The following is a 20,175-nucleotide window of genomic DNA, read 5'->3' on the forward strand; positions in this document are numbered from 1 at the left end:
ACAACTATTTTTATCTTAGGTAAGATTACACAGCTATAATATAATGGCAAAAAAACCAAAACAAAACAGCTTTTACACTGTATGTTTCCAAGGGCATTGGTAGCATATTACTGAATCTGAGGATTCCAGAAAATTTCAAATAAACACTTACAAAAGTACATCTATAAGAGTCTCTCTTGGGGCACTTGCTTGTTCTCTTAGACTCTCCTTCTAGTTCACTGGGGATTCAGGGCTTGCCTTGTGGATTTGTAGGAATTCTTTATAAATAAAATGAAAATTCTGTCTCTCATAATGACTGCAAATATTTTCCTCAATTTGCTTTTCAATGTTTATTTCTGACTCAAGTTAATTTTTTCTGATTTTAAAGACTTTATTTTTTCAGAGAAGCTTCAGGTTCACAACAGAATTGAGCAGAAGATATAGAAACTTCCCATACGGATCCTACTCCCATTAATTTGCACAGTCTCCTCTGTTATGAACATCTTCTACCAAAGTGGTAAATCTGTTACAACTGATGAACCTACACTGACGCATCATTATTACCCAAAGTCCATAGTTCATATTAGGGTTCATTCTTGGTGCTATACATTCTGAGTTTGGACAAATACATAAAGATATGCATCTACCAGTACAGTATTACACAGAATAGTTTCACTGTCCCTCAAATCCTGTGTTCCACCTCCTCTATTCATCTGTCCCTCTCCCCTACCCTGGCAACCACTGATTTTCTTACTGTCTCCATAGTTCTGCTTTTACTAGAATGTTATTTAATTAGACTTATAGAGTATGTAGCTTGTATATACTGTATGATTGGCTTCTTTCACCTAGTAATATGTATTGAAGGTTCTTCCTCCATGTCTTTTCATGGCTTGAAAAATTTATTTTCTTAAACTATTGAATAATATTCCATTACCTGAATATACCATAGTTTAATTTTTTATAACTTTCCATTTTGAAATTGCTTAGGACTCACAAGAAGTTGTAAAAATAGTACAGAGTTCTCACATATGCTCTCACCCAGTTTCCCTCAGTAAGAATACGGTAAACAACAGTACACGATCAAATCCTGAAACCGACATCCGTATAACCTATTAAATCAGCTACAGACCTTGTTTAGATTTCATCACTTTTCCTCTCTTAGGGTGTCTGCGCAGTTTTATGAAACTGATTATACATGCAGATTAGATTTCACTGTCACTATAATTGGGGTTAGAACTGTTGCAAAAATAGTTCAATAATATCAGTATAAAGTCCTTTGTGTAATCCCTAAATAGTCATGCCCTTCCATAAACCCAAACTGTTGGAAACTACTAATCTGTTCTCCATCATTATAATTTTGCTATGTCAAGAGTGTTATCTAAATGGAATTATGTAATATGTAACCCTGTGAAGTTGGCTTTTTCACTCCCCTTAATGCCCTCAAGATCCATCCATGTTGTTGTATGTGTCCACAGTTCATTCCTTTTTATTGCTAAGTAGCATTCCACTATTTAACTTAAATGCAGAGTACATCATGAGAAACGCTGGGCTGGAAGAAGTACAAGGTGGAATCAAGATTGCCGGGAGAAATATCAATAACCTCAGATATGCAGATGACACCACCCTTATAGCAGAAAGTGAAGAGGAACTAAACAGCCTCTTGATGAAAGTGAAAGAGGAGAGTGAAAAAGTTGGCTTAAAGCTCAACATTCAGAAAACGAAGATCATGGCATCTGGTCCCATCACTTCATGGTAAATAGATGGGGAAACAGTGTCAGACTTTATTTTTTTGGGCTCCAAAATCACTGCAGACAGTGACTGCAGCCATGAAATTAAAAGACACTTACTCCTTGGAAGGAAAGTTATGACCAACCTAGATAGCATATTCAAAAGCAGAGACATTACTTTGCCAACAAAGGTCCGTCTAGTCAAGGCTATGGTTTTTCCAGTGGTCATGTATGGATGTGAGTTGGACTGTGAAGAAAGCTGAGTGCCGAAGAATTGATGCTTTTGAAGTGTGGTGTTGGAGAAGACTCTTGAGAGTCCCTTGGACTGCAAGGAGATCCAACCAGTCCATTCTGAAGGAGATCAGTCCTGGGTGTTCATTGGAAGGAATGATGTTAAAGCTGAAACCTCAATACTTTAGCCACCTCATGCGAGAGTTGACTCACTGGAAAAGACCCTGATGATGGGAGGGATTGGGGGCAGGAGGAGAACGGGACGACAGAGGATGAGATGGCTGGATGGCATCACCAACTCGATGGACCTGAGTTTGAGTAAACTCCGGGAGTTGGTGATGGACAGGGAGGCCTGGCATGCTGCAATTCATGGGGTCACAAAGAGTCAGACGCAACCGAGCAAGTGAAATGAACTGATTCCACTATACAGATGTCACCACAGTTTGTTTTTCCATTTACTCCATGTAAGACATCTAGGTTATTTTCAGTATTTTTACAACTACGAGTAAAGCTGCTATGAACATTTGTGTACAGATTGTTATGTGAACATGAGTCCTCATTTCTTTAAGATGAATACTCAGGAGTGCAAAGGCTGGGTCACATGGTAAGTGTGTAATTAATGTTATAAGCCAAACTGTCTTCCCAAGTTAACTTTTAAGGGGTCAAATTGATTTTCCATTAGTAGTTTTCTTCATTATTTTGCTGTCATAAAGGCTTAAATTTTAAATTTAATAAATATTCACTTTTATTTTCTTCTATTTTACAGGGTTTTTTTTTTACATTTAATAAATTTACAATTTATTTTGGCATATGGTCTAAAGCAAAGGTCTAAGTGAATTTTTTTGTAACTAGCAATTATCACAGTCACATTTCTTGAATAATTCTTCCCAGGCCTGTTAGTTCATGATATCTCCTTTTTTTTTTTTTACACATTCAATTCTTAAATGGAATCTGTGTATGAGTTATTATTTTCCTCTGTACTAAACAGTCAAAAGTGTCACAAGACAGACTTATCAGTAAAAGGAAAGGGAAGATTAATATCAAAGTCCTAGAATAAAACAGCCCATAAACAATAAATTGATCCTCACAGTTGTCAAGTTAGACACAAGAGGAAATTGTTTACTACAAAATTTAACCAGTTTTGCAAGATAACAACAATAAATTCTTTCAACTCTCAGGATAAAATTTCTTAAGATCTTCCAGTTTTAGAGAGAAGGTGCCTTATAAACCACATAATTTGATTCAGAGAGGAGGAAAATGAGGCTCACTGATAAGCAACTTTACTGAGTTATAGCTGGTTAGCAGAAAATGGCTTCAGAATACAAAAAGATCTTTAGGTTAATGACTGGTCAGTGCTGAGAAAAATAAGCAAGCCAGAAGAAAAAAGATCCCATTGTAATGTATCTACTTTAAATTGTGTACCTTACAGAATCAGCATTATGAAGAAGGAAATAACTGCTTTAGTTCCAAGATACTTTTTTTTCCCTGACGATTTAAAGAGAAAATCATACACACAGTAAAAGATACACATAAATTCTATTTTCTTCCCTTGTTGAGCTTCCTGATAACTCCTTCTAATGCTGGGTGTACAAGGTCATTTGGCCTCTAACAGTTTCCCTATAATTATGAAGTTCCTAGTGTTTAAAAATATTCTCCAATTGTTAAAGTGTGGAGAAAGGGACACTTGCACACACATACAGAAGGCAATTTGGCTATACTATGTGAACTCTATTTTTTTTTTTTCGTTAAACAAAACGCTCCAGAGGGATTACTTAAGCAAATTATGCCATATCATTAAAATAGGATCCTTCTGAATCTTTTTAATATAATTCCTTTTTTAAATTTAAAAGCAATCATAATGATGCAGACATGTCAAAAGGACACAAAAACCAGCTTGAAGGGATTACTACTGTTTAAATCAGGGACAACTTCAGGATCAAAATAAAGATGATGATGGATTATAAGTCACTGAATAAAATAATAAACTATCAGCCCTCATGGATATAAACATGTAAATAAATAAATTGAAAGTTTGATTAGGAACAAGATATTGCACAGCTTCAAAATACCTCCCCACAACATACTTAATTACAAAGGGAACAAGGGTAACTTTCCCTTGGTGAAGACTGACACTTAAATTAAGTGATCAAAGTCAGTATCATTAGAAGCAGAAATACAGAAATCATGCATCCACCACCTGATAAGATGCAATGAGGACACAGACTCCTTTCTGGAATCCCTGCCAAAAAATACACAGTCTGACTCGATTCATGATGAAACTTCAGACAAATTCAAATTGAGAGATAATCTATAAAACAACTGGTCTATAATAATCTTCAAAAGTATCAATGCCATGAAAGTAACAGAAAAATTGGAACTGTTCCAGATTGAAGTTGACTAAAAGAGCTGTGGCAAGTAAATACTACACTTGATTCTCAACTGGCTCCCCTTTCTATATAGGTCATTATTGGATGACTGTGAGACTTGAACAGAGCCCAAGGAGTAGCAGCAATGCACTGATGCTTTCTTGATTTTGATGGTAGTGTTGTGGTTATGTAAGAGAAGTCCTCAGTATACACACTGAAATATTTGGAAGAGATGGGGCAACAGTCTCAAACTGTTCTGGGAAAAAAAAAAAATCTTATTTGTACTAAACCCGCAACTTTTTATAAGTTTCTGATTACTGCAAGATGAAAAATGAAAAAAGTTAAAAGCATCCCAGGAGATTTATGCCTGCATTTAAATATACCTATTTTATAATAAAATGTGTTACTTACACAATAATAATGCTTTATTAAAAATTACAGCAGATATGCATAAAATTTACCAAATTTAAACTACTTTTAAGTGTATGGTTCAGTGGCTTTAAGTGTATTGACACTGTTGTACAACCATCACCAGCATCAATCTCTGGAACTTTTTTATCCTCCAAAACATCAAAGTGCCTTTGTACTTACTAAATGACAACTCCCCATTCTCCATCCCCACCCCCTAGCTCCTGCAGCCACCATTCCACTGTCTGTCTCTAGGAATTTTGACTACTCTAGGTGCCTCCTGTAAGAAGAATCATGCAGTATTTGTTCTTCTGTAACTGGTTTACTTCACTTTCCATGATGTCCTCAAGGTTTATACATATTGCAGCATGTGTCAGAATTGCATTCTTTTTAAGGTTGAATACAATCCTATTGTATGTGATACTATCATCTGCTGATAGACAGATGGGTTGGTTCCACATTTTGGCTACTGTGAATCATGCTTCCATGAATGTGCGTGTATAACATATCTTATTTTTTAAAACGTTTTACTTTGAAAGAATAATAGATGAACGAAGTTGCAAAAACGGTAAAATCCTGTGCACCCTTCACCCAGCTCCTTCTAATGGTGACATCTCAGATAGTTCTAGCATAATAGCAAAACTGGAAACACTGGTATTACCATCAACTGAACTACAGACCTTTATTCTGTTTTCACCATTAAAAAAAAAAAAAAAAACTTGCATTCTTTTGTGTTTGTGACTGTGAAGAAGGCTGAGCACCGAAGAATTGATGCTTTTGAACTGTGGTGTTGGAGAAGACTCTTGAGAGTCCCTTGGACTGCAAGGAGATTCAACCAGTCCATTCTGAAGGAGATCAGCCCTGGGATTTCTTTGGAAGGAATGATGCTAAAGCTGAAACTCCAGTACTTTGGCCACCTCATGTGAAGAGTTGACTCATTGGAAAAGACTCTGATGTTGGGAGGGATTGGGGGCAAGAGGAGAAGGGGACGACAGAGGATGAGATGGCTGGATGGCATCACTGACTCGATGGACGTGAGTCTGAGTGAACTCCGGGAGTTGGTGATGGACAGGGAGGCCTGGCGTGCTGCGATTCATGGCATCGCAAAGAGTCGGACACGACTGAGCGAATGATCTGATCTGACAGTTCAATTTTACGCCATGTACAGATCTATGTAACCACCAGTATCAAGATACAGACCTGCCCCCACTCTTCCAACCCATTCCTGTCCCTGTTGAGGTTGTTCAGTTGCTCAGTTGTGTCCAGCTCTTTGCGACCCCATGGACTGCAGCACGCCAAGCTTCCCTGTCCTTCACTATATCCTGGAGTTTGTTCAAACTCATGTCCATTGAGTCAGTGATGTCATCCAACCATTTCATCCCCCTTTTCCTCCTGTCCTCAATTTTTCTCACCATCAGGATCTCTTCCAATGAGTTGGCTCTTTGCATCAGGTGGCCAAAGTGTTGGAAGTTCAGCTTCAGCATCAGTCCTTCCAATGAATATTCTGGGCTGATTTCCTTTAGGATTGACTAGTTTGATCTCCTTGCTGTCCAAGGGAGTTTCAAGAGTCTTCTCCAGCACCACAGTTCAAAAGCATCAATTTTTTGTCACTCAGCCTTCTTTACAGTCCAACTCTCACATTCATACATGACTACTGGAAAAACCATAGCTTTGATATATGGACCTTTGATGGCAAAGTGATGTCTCTGCTTTTTAATACACTGTCCCTGGGCAACCACTAAGCTATTCTACATCTCCTTTAATTTTATGAAAAGTATTAGGTAAATAGAATCATACAGCATGTAACCTTTTGTGGTTGACTTTTTTCATTCAGTATAATGCACTTAAGGTCCGGGGCTGGATGAAACACAATCTGGAATCAAGACTGCAGGGAGAAATATCAATAACCTTAGATATGCAGATGATACCACCCTTATGGCAGAAAGTGAAGAAGAGCTAAACAGCCTCTTGATGAAAGTGAAAGAGGAGAGTGAAAAAGCTGGCTTAAAACTCAACATTCAGAAAACTAAAATCATGGCATCCGGTCCCATCACTTCATGGCAAATAGATGGGGAAACAATGGAAACAGTGACAGACTTTATTTTCTTGGGCTCCAAAAATCACTGCAGATGGTGATGACAGCCATGAAATTAAAAGACGCTTACTCCTTGGAAGAAAAGTTATGACCAACCTAGACAGCATATTAAAAAGCAGAGACATTACTTTGCCGACAAAGGTCCGTCTAGTCAAAGCTATGGTTTTTCCAGTGGTAATGTATGGATGTGAGAGTTGGACTGTGAAGAAAGCTGAGCGCCGAAAAATTAATGCTCTTGAACTATGGTGTTGAAGACTCTTGAGAGTCCCTTGGGGTTGTGGTAAGGACTGCCTGAGTAGATGCATACTGGAGTGGGTTCAGTTCAGTCGCTCAGTCATGTCTGACTCTTTGCGACCACATGGACTGCAGCATGCCAGGCTTCCCTGTCCATCACCAACTCATTAATAATACATACACTGTGTATTTAAATAGTATTTATAATAAAGATGCTAAAGATATTTACATATAGGTTTCTGTGTGAACACAGGTTCTTATTTCTCTGGGATAACTGAGCAAGCACAGGATCACTGGATCTTATGTTAGCGCATGTTTAGTTTGGTAAAAAACTGCCAAACTATTTTTCAGAGTGCTGTATCATTTTACATTCTTATAACATTTTATTTGTAAAGGACCATCTGTGATGTTTAAGTAGAATCTGTTCATGGTTAATCTACTGCCTTTTCTGTTGTTTGAAAAATGAAACATTTTATTGTTTTCAGGCTTACTTCAAACTGGGATGTTAAGGCAAATACAAAGATCTGAATCAGGAACTTTGTAACCAACAACAGAAAGTAGTTTTTCTTCTTGTCCCACTTTAGCAAGGTATTCTCTCTCTCCTCCTTAGGTGTAACAGGCTTTATGAGACCCCCGGACTATGAACGTTTCCCCATTCCTCAAAACTGTGTCACCTATTGATGAGAAGAACACGGGTTGCACATTCACGTCAGCAGGTCTTGGCTCTGGTCCACCTCACCCTTCAGAAACCTGAGAGAGCCACTGCTCCTGGGTCTCAGCTAAGAATGCCAACCAGTCAGTGTGGAGGAGGTCTGAAATTTTCCAGGAAATTCTTCTGTGCCCAAGCCAATTCAGTAAAATTTGTTAACTGAAGTATATTTGTTCATTTTAGCTTAAGTGTAATGAATTTAAATATTAAGTCTGACTTAAACAAATCTACTATTTTTTTTTAACCACAGGAAAATATGGATTTTTAAGTAGTTCTTTCTACTGAACAGAAGTATAGATGAGCTGACATTAATACTGTGCCTGGCACACAACCACCTCAATAAATATTTCTTCATCCTTAATGAACTACTTACTTCACACACAAGGAGTCCTATCTATTATCCAATTTCTTTACAATCTGAACAAGCACTTGTGGGTGTGTGCATGTGGGTTTTGCAGGGAAGGGGGGGTATGCTCAACTTGCCTTTTTCTTGTCTGCTGATTCCAAGATCTGTTAGAGGACAGTAAACAAGTAACGGGGATATCTAGGAAAGACTGAAGTCACAGTTTACACAAGGCTCTCATGACTGAGTAGTCATGGTAGTCCTAAAGGTAGTCAGAGCAACCCTGTGTCAGAGTGGCAGCCAGGAAGACAGGGGTACAATGAGTGAAGGTGATTCAGAATTCATCTCTCTCAAGAGGAAGAGCCACATTTGCCTAACGAGCTCTAGCCAAGTCTGAAATGGTCTTGGGAAAAAAAAGATGGTGAGTCTCCAGGCTGAAAGCTCTGGGCTCAAGTGGCAAGATGGGCTTGGGAAGGCAAAGGAATGAAAAGAGGGATGGGGCTGATATCATTTAAGACTATCAACCCATTTAAAAATAGTTTCTCAAGAAGCACAAAGTTGGAGGACTTAACCTAACCAGATACCAAGCCTTTGTTTAAAGCTATACGGCCATGTGATAAACCAAGATGCCAGTGCAGAGTGGTGGGGGGGGAAGAATAGGCTTTCAACAAATGGTGCTAGATCATCAACTGGGAGAAAAATCTTTGATTCTACCTAATATCTTACTCAAAAGTTAGTACCATACAGAGTGTAGGCCTAAATGTGAGAGATAAAATAATCAACCTTCTAGGAGGTAATTTAAGAGATTATTTTCATGACTTCAGGGAAGGTAAGGTGCTTTAAACAACAGAAAGCAGCAATCATAAAAGAGTAAATTGATAAATTGGACTCAAGGTTAAAAACTTCCATCAGGAGAACATTAAGAGAATGAAAAGGCAAGCCACTGTCTGGAAGATACTTGCAATACATGTAACTGTCAAAGAACTCACACCCAGAATATGCAAAAAATTCCTACAAATCGATATGAGACGATCTAAAAGAAAAATGGCCAAAGTATTTAGACAAAAGAGTACTTCACAAAGGAGGATGTCCAAAAAGCGAATAAGCATATGAAAAGTCATCAGGAAAATGCACATTAAAACCACAACAAGACACAACAACATCCCCACTAGGATGGCTAAAATTAGAACAATTTAAACTATAGCCACTGATGGCAAAGACTGGAGCAACTGGGATTTTCATTCTTTAATGGCGGGAGTGTAAACTGGTATGCCCGCTTGGAGAACGGCTCAGAAGTACTTACTAAAACTATACCAGGTTTATATCCCACAAAAGCGAGTATTTACATGTGCTAAAAGACACGCACAAGACCGTTCTTGACAACTTTATTCTTAACTGAAAATAACCTAAATGTACATCATCAGAATGGTTAAAATAAACCACGGTATAAGCAAACATGGCAATGAAATGAATTATTACTAATATGCAACAACACAGATGAGTATTACAGACATAATGTATAAAAGAAACCAGATAAATATATATAAAATACACATTGCATGATTCCATTTCTTTGCGGTTCCAAAGACACAAAACTGATCTATGATGGTAATTCAGAATAGTGGTTATCTGATGCTGGGAAAGACTGAAGGCAGGAGGACAAGGGGACAACAGAGGATGAGCTGGTTGGATGGCATTACTGACTTGATGGACGTGAGTATGAGCAAGCTCTGGGAGTCGGTGATGGACAGCCTGGTGTGCTGCGGTCCATGGGGTTGCAAAGAGTCGGACACAACTGAGCGACTGAACTGAACTGATAGGGAGGGGTAGAGTACTGACTGAAGAGCAGCATTGAAGAGCCTGCTGGACACTAACAGAGATAATGTTACTATCGCTCCACTGGGTAGTATTTATACTGGCACATACTTTTATAAAAACTCATCCTGTTGTACACTTACGGTTTGTGTGCTTTGCTGTGTGTATGCTATATGTCAAAAAGTGTTTCTCAGAAAATCAACATACTTAGATTAACAGCAGTTATGTTACAAGTGAATGACTATATGACCATAGTTAAAAATATACTACTCTAGAAAAAAATTTTTTTGCTTATTAATACCTTGCCTTATTCTGGGATATAAATATAAGGCTGTATTTATATAGATATAATATATCTCAAGAGGTAGTATGGCATGAGGGCAAGATCTTGGATCTGGAGTTAGAGACCAGGTTTAGGTTCTGGTTTCCCTGTTTACTAACTATGTGAGTTTGCCCTCTCTGAGCCTTCAGTTTGCAGTCCCTACTCTACAATGCTGTTATGAGGATTTTAGATAACAGACCTTAAGTACCCGGCACATTCTGTGCACTAAGTTATCAACTATCATCACATTTAAACTTATACCCAAGTCTGTGGCTCAAATCACAATCTAGCCTTAACAAGATCTAAGCCAATGTTTGCTTACTTGGCTCAAACATTCACACTACTCTGCATAGACTTTTAAAAGGTCACTGAGGGACTGCCTTGGTGGTCCAGTGGTTTGGACTTTGTGCTTCCAATGTCGGGGTGCAGGTTGGGTTCAATCACTGATTAGGAACTAAGATCCCACATGCTACATGGTGCAGTCAAAAACTTAAAACAGAATCACACAGCTTAAAAGGTCACTGAAAGAATAAATCATTTAAGAAAACTATTAGTAACCACATTAAAGATACAGGAAGTTGACTTTATTTCTAATTTCTATAACCAATCCCAAGAAAATATGAAACAATGCCCAAGGTTAAAGGACTGAGACCATAACCTCTGAACTAATTCAAAGGACCGGTAGTAGTCTGTTAAAAGATAGAGGCTTTGAAATAGAACAGGATAGTGTAACCCAAAAGTTCTCACCAGTAGTACCTTGAAGGATACTGGCTGTAGATACTTCCAAGTTAGAGAAAAGACCACAAGAGGAAAAGCTTCTAAGCAGGTGCTTAGAATGATTCTGCATACTTCTCTGAGAGAGAGAATCCTCCACCAAACCTCTGTCCTTCATCATCCACACAAAGTATCCTCTACCCCAAAGAACCTTGAGCACACATTTGGTGGTAATGGTGGGGTCTCTAAGAGGCCCTCTAGGGAATCCCAGAATCATCCATTGAGAGTTCCTTCTGGATAAGCTAAAAACTCACCAAAGAGAAATCCCCATCTTTTACAATAGTGGTCCCCAAACTTTCTGGCAGCAGGGACCGGTTTCATGGAAGACAGTTTTTCCACGGTGGGGGAAGGGGATAGTGCAGGAGGTAATGTGAGAGAGATGGGGAGCGGCAGATGAAGCTTCCACTCACCTGTTGCTCACCTCCTGCTTTTGCTTTTTGCTTCCACCTCCTGTTGCTTTTACTCCTGCTGTGTAGCCCAGTTCCCAGCAGGCAAGGACTGACACTGGTTAGGGAACAGGTCCAAGGTCTGGGGATTGGGGATCCCTGTTTTATAGGACACCAGCCCAGCTTAATCAATGTATACATCAACTTTCAAGGCCAGACAGCACTTTCAGATGACGTAATCCAGCTTTACCAAGGACCCTTCACCCCAAACACATTTTTATAGGGACTGAGTTGGAAGTGGATGGTTGTGGTGAAGAACACAAGCAGAAAGGTTAGTGGTAAGAAAAGGGAAAAGACAACTGTATCTGAACGTATGCTACTGACTTAAATAGTACAAATGACACTGCTACTGCTAAGTCACATCAGTCATGTCAGACTCTGTGCGACCCCATAGACGGCAGCCCGCTAGGCTCCCGTCCCTGGGACTCTCCAGGCAAGAACACTGGAGTGGGTTGCCATTTCCTTCTCCAGTGCATGAAAGTGAAAAGTGAAAGTGAAGCCACTCAGTTGTGTCCGACTCTTCGCGACTCCATGGACTGTAGCCTACCAGGCTCCACCATCCATGGGATTTCCCAGGCAAGAGTACTGGAGTGGACTACCAAGCTTTATTTAATGGAACACACACACACACACACACTCACTACCTTTTTACCACAATATGTTTGAGGTTTATAATTAATCACTTGTTTAAAAAAAATATTTTTTTTTAGAAAAATGAAAGAAAATACTATATAAACAATTAACATCGATTTGCATTACAAATGTTGCCTGTTATTTCAGTAGTCTAAATTATTTAAATCTTTACTGTAATATCCTCATGGGAGTTTTCAGATACTATCACTATCAAAATGCACTGTCAATGAATCCTCCCAGCCTGCATTCCTGCTTAGGAGTCATCTTGTCATAAAAACCAAAAGAAAAAGCTTTTCTTCTGAGCCATATGAAGATTTAAATTCAGTTAACTCTTTGTTCTCAATATATCTAGAGATGCCTTGGCCATGATGTCACAAAAGTTTTCATGCTTCTAAAATTTTAAATCTATAAAATGATCATTTTCTTTTCTCTTTTTGAGTGGTTTATTCTCAGTGTATTAAATTGTTCAGTCGCTAAGTGGTGTCTAACTCTTTGCAATCCCATAGACAGCCAGGCTTCCCTGTCTTTCACTATCTCCGAGAGATTGCTCAAACTCATGTCCATTGAGTTAGTGATGTCATGGTGCTCAATGGTGGCTAGCAAAACATGGTGTTCAATGGTGGCTAACAAACCAAAGAGAGCCCCTAAAAATAAAATCTTTTTAGTAAAGACCTGAGAAAGGTGACGGTGTTTGTTTCATTTTAGGATTATCATCCTCCCTTCAACATAGGGTACAAACTTTAAAACTCCCACAATTCCAAAGCTGAGTATTTTTCAGAGACCTCAAAATTTCTCTGAACTTGCCATTTTAAAAACAAAAATCCAAGACACTACTGGCATCAACTGTATCAATAATACACAATATTATTTAAAATATCTGTCAAATAAATAGTATATTCTACATACTTTTATTTCCTGCTTCCATCAATATTAATATTACTTTGGCACTATGTATCAATACTTATGTGAGAAGCACTCGTGAATTATCTCATTCAGTCCTCACACTATGGTATGAGATATGAATGATTATATTCATTTTACAGATAAGTTTCCTGAAACATCCACAACAATTTGGAAGGAGAAAAAAAGGTGCTTATAAGGTAAGATGAAGAAAGTATAACCAACAGAAATGCCAAGAAGTGAATCTCTTATTTCAATATTAATGTACATAGTGGCAAAAATGTGGCAAATAATGAAAATAAGCAGCAAAATATCTTTATATCTAAGTTGTGCATGTGTGCTCAGTTACATCTGACTCTTTGTGCCACCATGGACCTTAGCCTGCCAGGCTTCTCTGTCCACAGAATTTTCCAGGCAAGAATACTGGAGTGGGTTACCATTTCCTACTCTAGGGGATCTTCCTGACCCATGGATCAAACCCAAGTGTCCCATGTCTCCAGCATCGGCAGGCAGATTTTTCAAAAGAGAAGACTGCCAAAAGTGACAACTGAATTATTTGTCTTCCTGGTTTTGATGTAAGGATGAGTCACAAAAGTAAAATATCCTATATGTAAGATAAATGACACCCAGAGCAGCAAAACACATTTACTCTTCAATGAAGGTGGCTAAACAGCAGTAAGAGTTATTATGGAAGCTAGTTTTCAAACATTCCTAAGAGCTTTTCTTTCATTGTATACTTTAACCTCCTATGCAAATCCATAAGTACTGTACTTATTTGCATGGTTTTACAGCAAAAATTAAAACAAGATAAATAAAAATATTAGAAACTGTTTTCTCTTTAACTTGTTGTATCAACAGACCATATTTAAGAGTTTACTAGCCATTTTCCCCAGAAGGTTTAGTTCAGTTGCTCAGTCATGTCCAACTCTTTGTGACCCCACAGACTGCAACACACCAGGCTTCCCTGTCCATTACCAACTCCCAGAGCTTACTCAAACTCATGTCCATTGAGTCAGTGATGCCATCCAACCATCTCATCCTCTGTTGTCCCCTTCTCCTCCTGCCTTCAATCTTTCCCAGCATCAGGATCTTTTCAAATGAGTCAGTTCTTCGCATCAGGTGGTCAAAATATTGGAGTTTCAGCTTCAGCATCAGTCCTTCCAATGAATATGCAGGACTGATCTCCTTTAGAATGCACTGGTTGGATCTCCTTGCTGTCCGAGGGACTCTCAAGTCTTCTCCAAAACCACAGTTCTAAAGCATCAATTCTTTGGTGCTCAGCTTTCTTTATAGTCCAACTTTCACATTCATACATGACTACTGGAAAAACCACAGCTTTGACTAGATGGACATTTGTTGGCAAAGTAATGTCTTATGCTTTTTAATATGCTGTCTAGGTTGGTCATAACTTTTCTTCCAAGGAGCAAGTGTCTTTTAATTTCTCAGAAGGTACTTCAACTTAAAACTGAATAAATGACACTGGATAACTGTTGATAACAAAGGCAATGGAAGAGAAGCAGCAGTGCAGGCAGATGCACTAGCCCTCAGAAAGCCACTTTTCCCCTAGTACCTTCTGCTCTTATGTAGTTGCAGAATAAATTAAGCACTCTAATTTTCCACCTTAATATCCCTGAAATGTTACACTGAAAGTAGAGTCTAAAAACAGAAACTATTTCATGTCCCTTCACTAAAATCTTGCTTACATTCACAGTATTGTGTACAGATAAACCCTGGACCTTCTGTTTTCTTTCTCAGCTGCTTGCTCAGGGGGCTCTTTTTAAATTCTCCATTAATACTGATGCTTTCAGCCAGTAAATGTTCCAGAATCTTCCATCCTCAAACAAATCAGAGCGAAACAAAACAAACCCCTCCCTTCTGTGCCCTTTTAGCTCTCCTCCTCCTCCTCACCACCAAGCTGCTTGAAAGGGCCCTGTCTATTCACTATCTCTACTTCCTAACCTCCCACTCACTCCTCAACCCAGTACAATCTGGCTTCCACCCTATCACTCCACTGAAACTGCTCTTTCAAGAGTCACTTTATTTGAGTGCAAAAGACTATCAAGACAGTGCAGGCACAGGCCTATGTTTCTGACCACTGCATCCTCAGGGCCTGGCTCACACTACTTCAGTTTCCTTCTGGGGCATGTGGTCACTGACCTCTCTTTTGTTTTGAAAGCCCACAAAGTATGGTTTGGGGATTTGTTTCTCAGCATAAGGGGAGGTGTCAGCCGGAGTATCACCAGAGTGTAATACTACTCTGGCTGTTGCTGTTTAGTTGCTGAGTCATGTCTGGCTCTTTGTGACCCCATGGACTATAACCCGTCAGGCTCCTCTGTCCATGGAATTCTCCCGGCAAGAATACTGGAGTGGGTTGCCACTTCCTTCTCCAGTGGATCTTCCCAACCCAGGGACTGAACCCAGGTCTCCTACTTGGCAGGCGGATTCTTTACTGCTGAGCCACCTGGGAAGTCTGATACCACTCAGGGCAGAAAGCTGCTGGGAGCAGAGAGCAGGAGCAAGGGAAATTAGCTGACTGAAACTACTCTGGGCAGTCAGCTAATTTCCTTTGCTTCTGTTCTCTGCTCCCAGCAACTTTCTTTAGTACTTCATGTAAATTTTCCACAGATTTTGCCATCAGCTGACAAGAATAACTGACATGTGTTGAAAGAAATTTCTCACTGTGAAGTTTTAAATTAGCATTCTGGTCAAGACTAGCAAGAGTTCAACCTCCAGAGACCAGGGTATTCTGGGAAAAACAAACAAATCCCAAAACTGTACTTTGTCGGCTTTTAAAACGAAAGACCCCCTTTTAGTCTGTAACTAAAATATGTACACCTTGTAAAGCTCTTGGCAGCTGCCCTTTCCTTAACAGTGTTGTTACTCTCTATATCATGAATACCTATGAAAGCAACTCATCTTTTGGAGGAAAAAACATCTAGCAAAAGTTATAAAACTGCAACCAAATGCAGTTAAAATTCAATTATCTGAACTAAAGAAAGCAATGTCCAAGATAATCTAAAACTCACAAATCTGGCCTTAAAATATGACCTATGGAACAGAAGATTTACCTCACAAATGATGTCTTTCCCGAGTACTATTAGTTTTAATTTGTTCCCTGACCACCCATCAATTGAGAAGAAGACCTAGAGACATGTGAGGTAACAGAAGGAAGCCAGACAATGAACCAGGCTTAGAAATAGCCATAAATTATCCAAAGACAATAACACATAATGGCTCTCTTGGGGTAGATTACCACAGAACAAAAGTTTTGTATATCTGAAAAAATCAAATGTAAACACATTCCAAAACAGTGCTCATGACTGTGTATATAGGTAACATAGGTAATAACCATAGGCGGATCTACCTGCACTGATATCTTTCATGGAAACTACAGAAGGAATTCCCATGACAAACAAATTTCTAGCTAGCCAACCTTTTAATGTTGTTATGGTTTAAAGTTTTACCTTCTTCTGAGAGGTAGAAAGACTAAAAAGGGTAAAAAGGAAAAACAAACAAACCCAGACAACATTTATTATTTGCAATGTACTATTATACTTTTGATTAGAAATGACTTGAGAATTAACCTATTGGATAAAGCCAAATTTTTCAAAAATCTCCCCTCTGTAATTTACAGAAGAAATGTATACAAATTTCACCAAACAGTATTTACTCTTATTCTCTGTGTACTTTTGATATTTTTAATGTTTTAAAATTTTTTCTTAAAATCTGGTCATGATCCCCTATAACTGATTTTACAAACCAGAAACAAGTCATAACCCAGAAAGCACTGACTCTCTCCTATGATCAGCTTTCTAAGAATAACTCATTTTACAGTCTTGGGGCCATGGCTGCAAGTTTATATAAGAAGCAAAAAAAAAAAAAAAATCAAAATATCTCTGTACACAATCTTAGCACAGAATTTGTGTTATTTATGTCATTATGTCTCCAACTGCATCCATTAATTCTGTTCAAGTTTAATTCACCTCACAATAATATTATCATCTCCTTCCTTCTGATCCACTTCCTCTAAATCCAATTATTGCCTCCAACATATAAGAAGAGGAAAAAGAGCGTCTTTTAAAACAAAGAACTCCTTGATGTGGTACTTACAAGGACAAAATGCATTACTAAATAATATTATTTGAATGAAACAAGTAATCTGATAAAGTGTTCCCTTTCTCTTTACAGAATTTTGCATAAAAGTAATAAATAAAAAATATTATTCATTTTTCAAGTTCATACTACCCTCAGTCTAGGAAGCAAGCCACTTTAAAGATAAAATTAAAGATACCATCAGTGGGGGTATATTTCAGTTCACATATTCCAGGCAAATCAGTAATATATCAGAAATTTTATAAGGCATATTCTTCTGATTAAGTAATTTTATCTCCAAGAGTGTATTCCACAGATGCAGTCATATAAGTATGCAAAGATATTTCCACAAAATGTTAATTCCTGCATTGTTTATTTTTATAGAAGCAACTGAAAACTTAAAGGGTAAATAGAAACTGTAGCCTTTTTTTTTTTAAGACAAAGCCATATTGCTCATAGGGAAAGGTGTTTAAAACACATTTTTAAGTGAAAAAGCCTTACTGAAGAGGCATCCTCTCTTGATTCTCCTATCTATCATATCCTTTCTTTCTCCTCCTCTAGTGGATCTGCTTCTTCTGCTTGCCTCATAAATGTCCATGTTCCTCAGGCTTTGGCTTCCTTATATTCTTATCCCTGAGAGATCTCTTCCCCATTTTGTTTGATAGTATATGCCCACAATGCCCAAACCTCTATCTGTGGCTGCCCAATCTCTGTATACCCAACTACCTTTCTGAATCTCTCTACATGGATTTCCCACATAGATCTCATATTCTCCAATTTCCAAACTGAAGTTAACCTCTACTCAAAGAACAGAAACCACTTGTTCTTATACAATATTCTGAATTCTAAATCCAGAAATCTGAGTTATTTCTGTCTGTTCCCTCTGCCATCTTCTTCCATCTTCCTCCCTCAAATTAAATCAACCACAAACTAACTCCTTAACATTTCTTACTGTATTTAACATCACACAACCAGTATCGGATTTCAAGGCCTCATTATTTTCGGCCAAGATTCCTGTAGTCACTTGAAATTCCTTACCTTACCCAGTATGGCTAAGATACTCCTTCTTTCCTCCAGCCAGACAAAACTACCTTCTGGTTCCTCTACTGGCTCCACATTATGTCTAAGTTGTCCTATATGCCACTTCTACCAATTTACTATTCTTATAGTTACACAGAACTCATTTGCTAAGCTTCCAAAAGCCTATTCAGGCACAATGTTTTTCTGTGAAGTGGTATCAGCAATATTTATCAAGTTATTATGTGATAGGAACTGGGCAAGGTACTTATTCATACACTATCCAACTTAATTTCAACCATCCATTTTTAGAAGAAGGAATAGGCTCAGAGAGGTCAAGAAAATCTGCTCAAGGTCCTATAAAGAGTTATGTTCGGAAAACAGGGCTCTAACGTTAAAAAAAATCAGTGTTCTTTTCATTACGTCAGGTTGCTTGTCTGAAATAATTCTTTATATCTATTTCATTTAACAAAGTGAATCAAATTTATTTCCATTTTTTTTTCTCTAGTAGGCAATAAACCAATGCTTCTCAAGCTTAACTTTTAATAAAGTATCTTTTAACAGAATATGGCCTGAATATCTGCATTAAAAAAAAGTTTCAAAAGTAATTCTGATGGCAAGTGAAGGTTAAGAACCACTGTGTTAAGTTTCCAGAGAATATAAATATTACTGGAGTTTATTACTCTTGGGGATACCATAAACGTCTCTAAACTCCACTGTTGAACTCAGTAATATAGGTAAATCAATGAAATAGTACTTTTTCTTAAAAAACATTTTCCCTTACTTACAAATGATTTGATTACACAAATATTTCTTAAAGTTTTGTCAGTATACATACATGAGAAAATCACTATTAAATTTAACTCTCTTAAGATTTCAAAAACAAGAAGTTTAGGATAAATCTTCAACACTTTTCTTAAGAATTAAAATCAAAAATTTTCCTTTAACGATCAAACTTAAATTACTATACTAATCCTTGAAACAGTTATAATTATGTATATAATTTAAATCTTATAGAATTCTTGGAAAAAACCCCACATTTTTTAAAATTAATCACGATTTCACTTGCAGTTGAACACTAAGAAATAAATATGTGAATAGCAGTGACAGAAACTTTTCTTCACTTCCAGAAACCAAGGTCACTGGTAATCTGATTAAAATCTGTATTTTTTATTCAGGTGTAACACTTGCACTGTGCTTCAAGTAAACTTCTGAAACCTAATGGGACAGAAAGCTGTCATCTACTGGCTCATTATGATACAGAGGAATAAGTCCTAAATACGGAAAGAAGTAAGAAGACATGGTGATTTAAGTACAAGTAAAAAGTAATGAATAATCAAACATTCTGTTTTGGCTTCAGCTAAGAGAAAATTTGAATTTGGTACTATATATATATATGTATATATGTATGTATCTTATATAGTTTTTTTTTAAGGAACAAAGGTGCTACTAAAAGTATCCAGTGTAAAAAGTTAGGGAGCTCCCTGGTGGCCTAGTGGTTAGGATTTCATGCATTCACTTCCACTGCCCAGGTTCCACCCTAGTCAGGGAACTGAGATTCTGCAAGCTGCGCAGCACAGCCAAAAAAAAAGAGAAAGAGTTAAATTATTTCTTAATAATAGGCTCATTATTGTTTAAAAATAGCTACTAAAAACAAAAGCCTTAAGAAAATTAATCATTGCTTCAGATTTTGAGTGCTGCTGTAGCAGAAGTGTTTATCTGCAAATACTCCATGTTAATGTTTCTGCATGCATACAATAAACAATCACTGATGCTGAAGCTCCAATACTTTGGCCACCTGATGCCAAAAGCTGGCTCTTTGGAAAAGACCCTGATGCCGGGAAAGATGGAGGGCAAGAGGAGAAAGGGGCAGCAGAGGATGAGATGGTTAGAGAAAATCACTGACTCAATAGACATGAGTTCAAGCAAACTCGGAAACAGTGAAGGACAGGGAAGCCTGGCATGCTACAGTCCCTGGGGTCTCAGAGAATTGGACACAACTTAGCAACTGAACAACAACATGTAACATGATAAACTGCAGCAAAACAAAAAATACTACAACACACAAGCAATGATCAAGAAGA

The 20,175-nt window shown here is 37.9% G+C and overlaps 1 protein-coding gene across 3 annotated transcripts in view; it reads right to left on the reverse strand.

The window, feature by feature from the left end:
- AFTPH (aftiphilin) overlaps nucleotides 1-20,175 on the reverse strand; it is a 74,630-nt gene that overhangs the window by 40,605 nt on the left and 13,850 nt on the right. The window lies entirely within an intron of this gene.

This window comes from Bos mutus, chromosome 11 (genome assembly GCF_027580195.1).
Source record: "Bos mutus isolate GX-2022 chromosome 11, NWIPB_WYAK_1.1, whole genome shotgun sequence".
In the NCBI taxonomy this organism is placed as follows: domain Eukaryota; kingdom Metazoa; phylum Chordata; class Mammalia; order Artiodactyla; family Bovidae; genus Bos; species Bos mutus.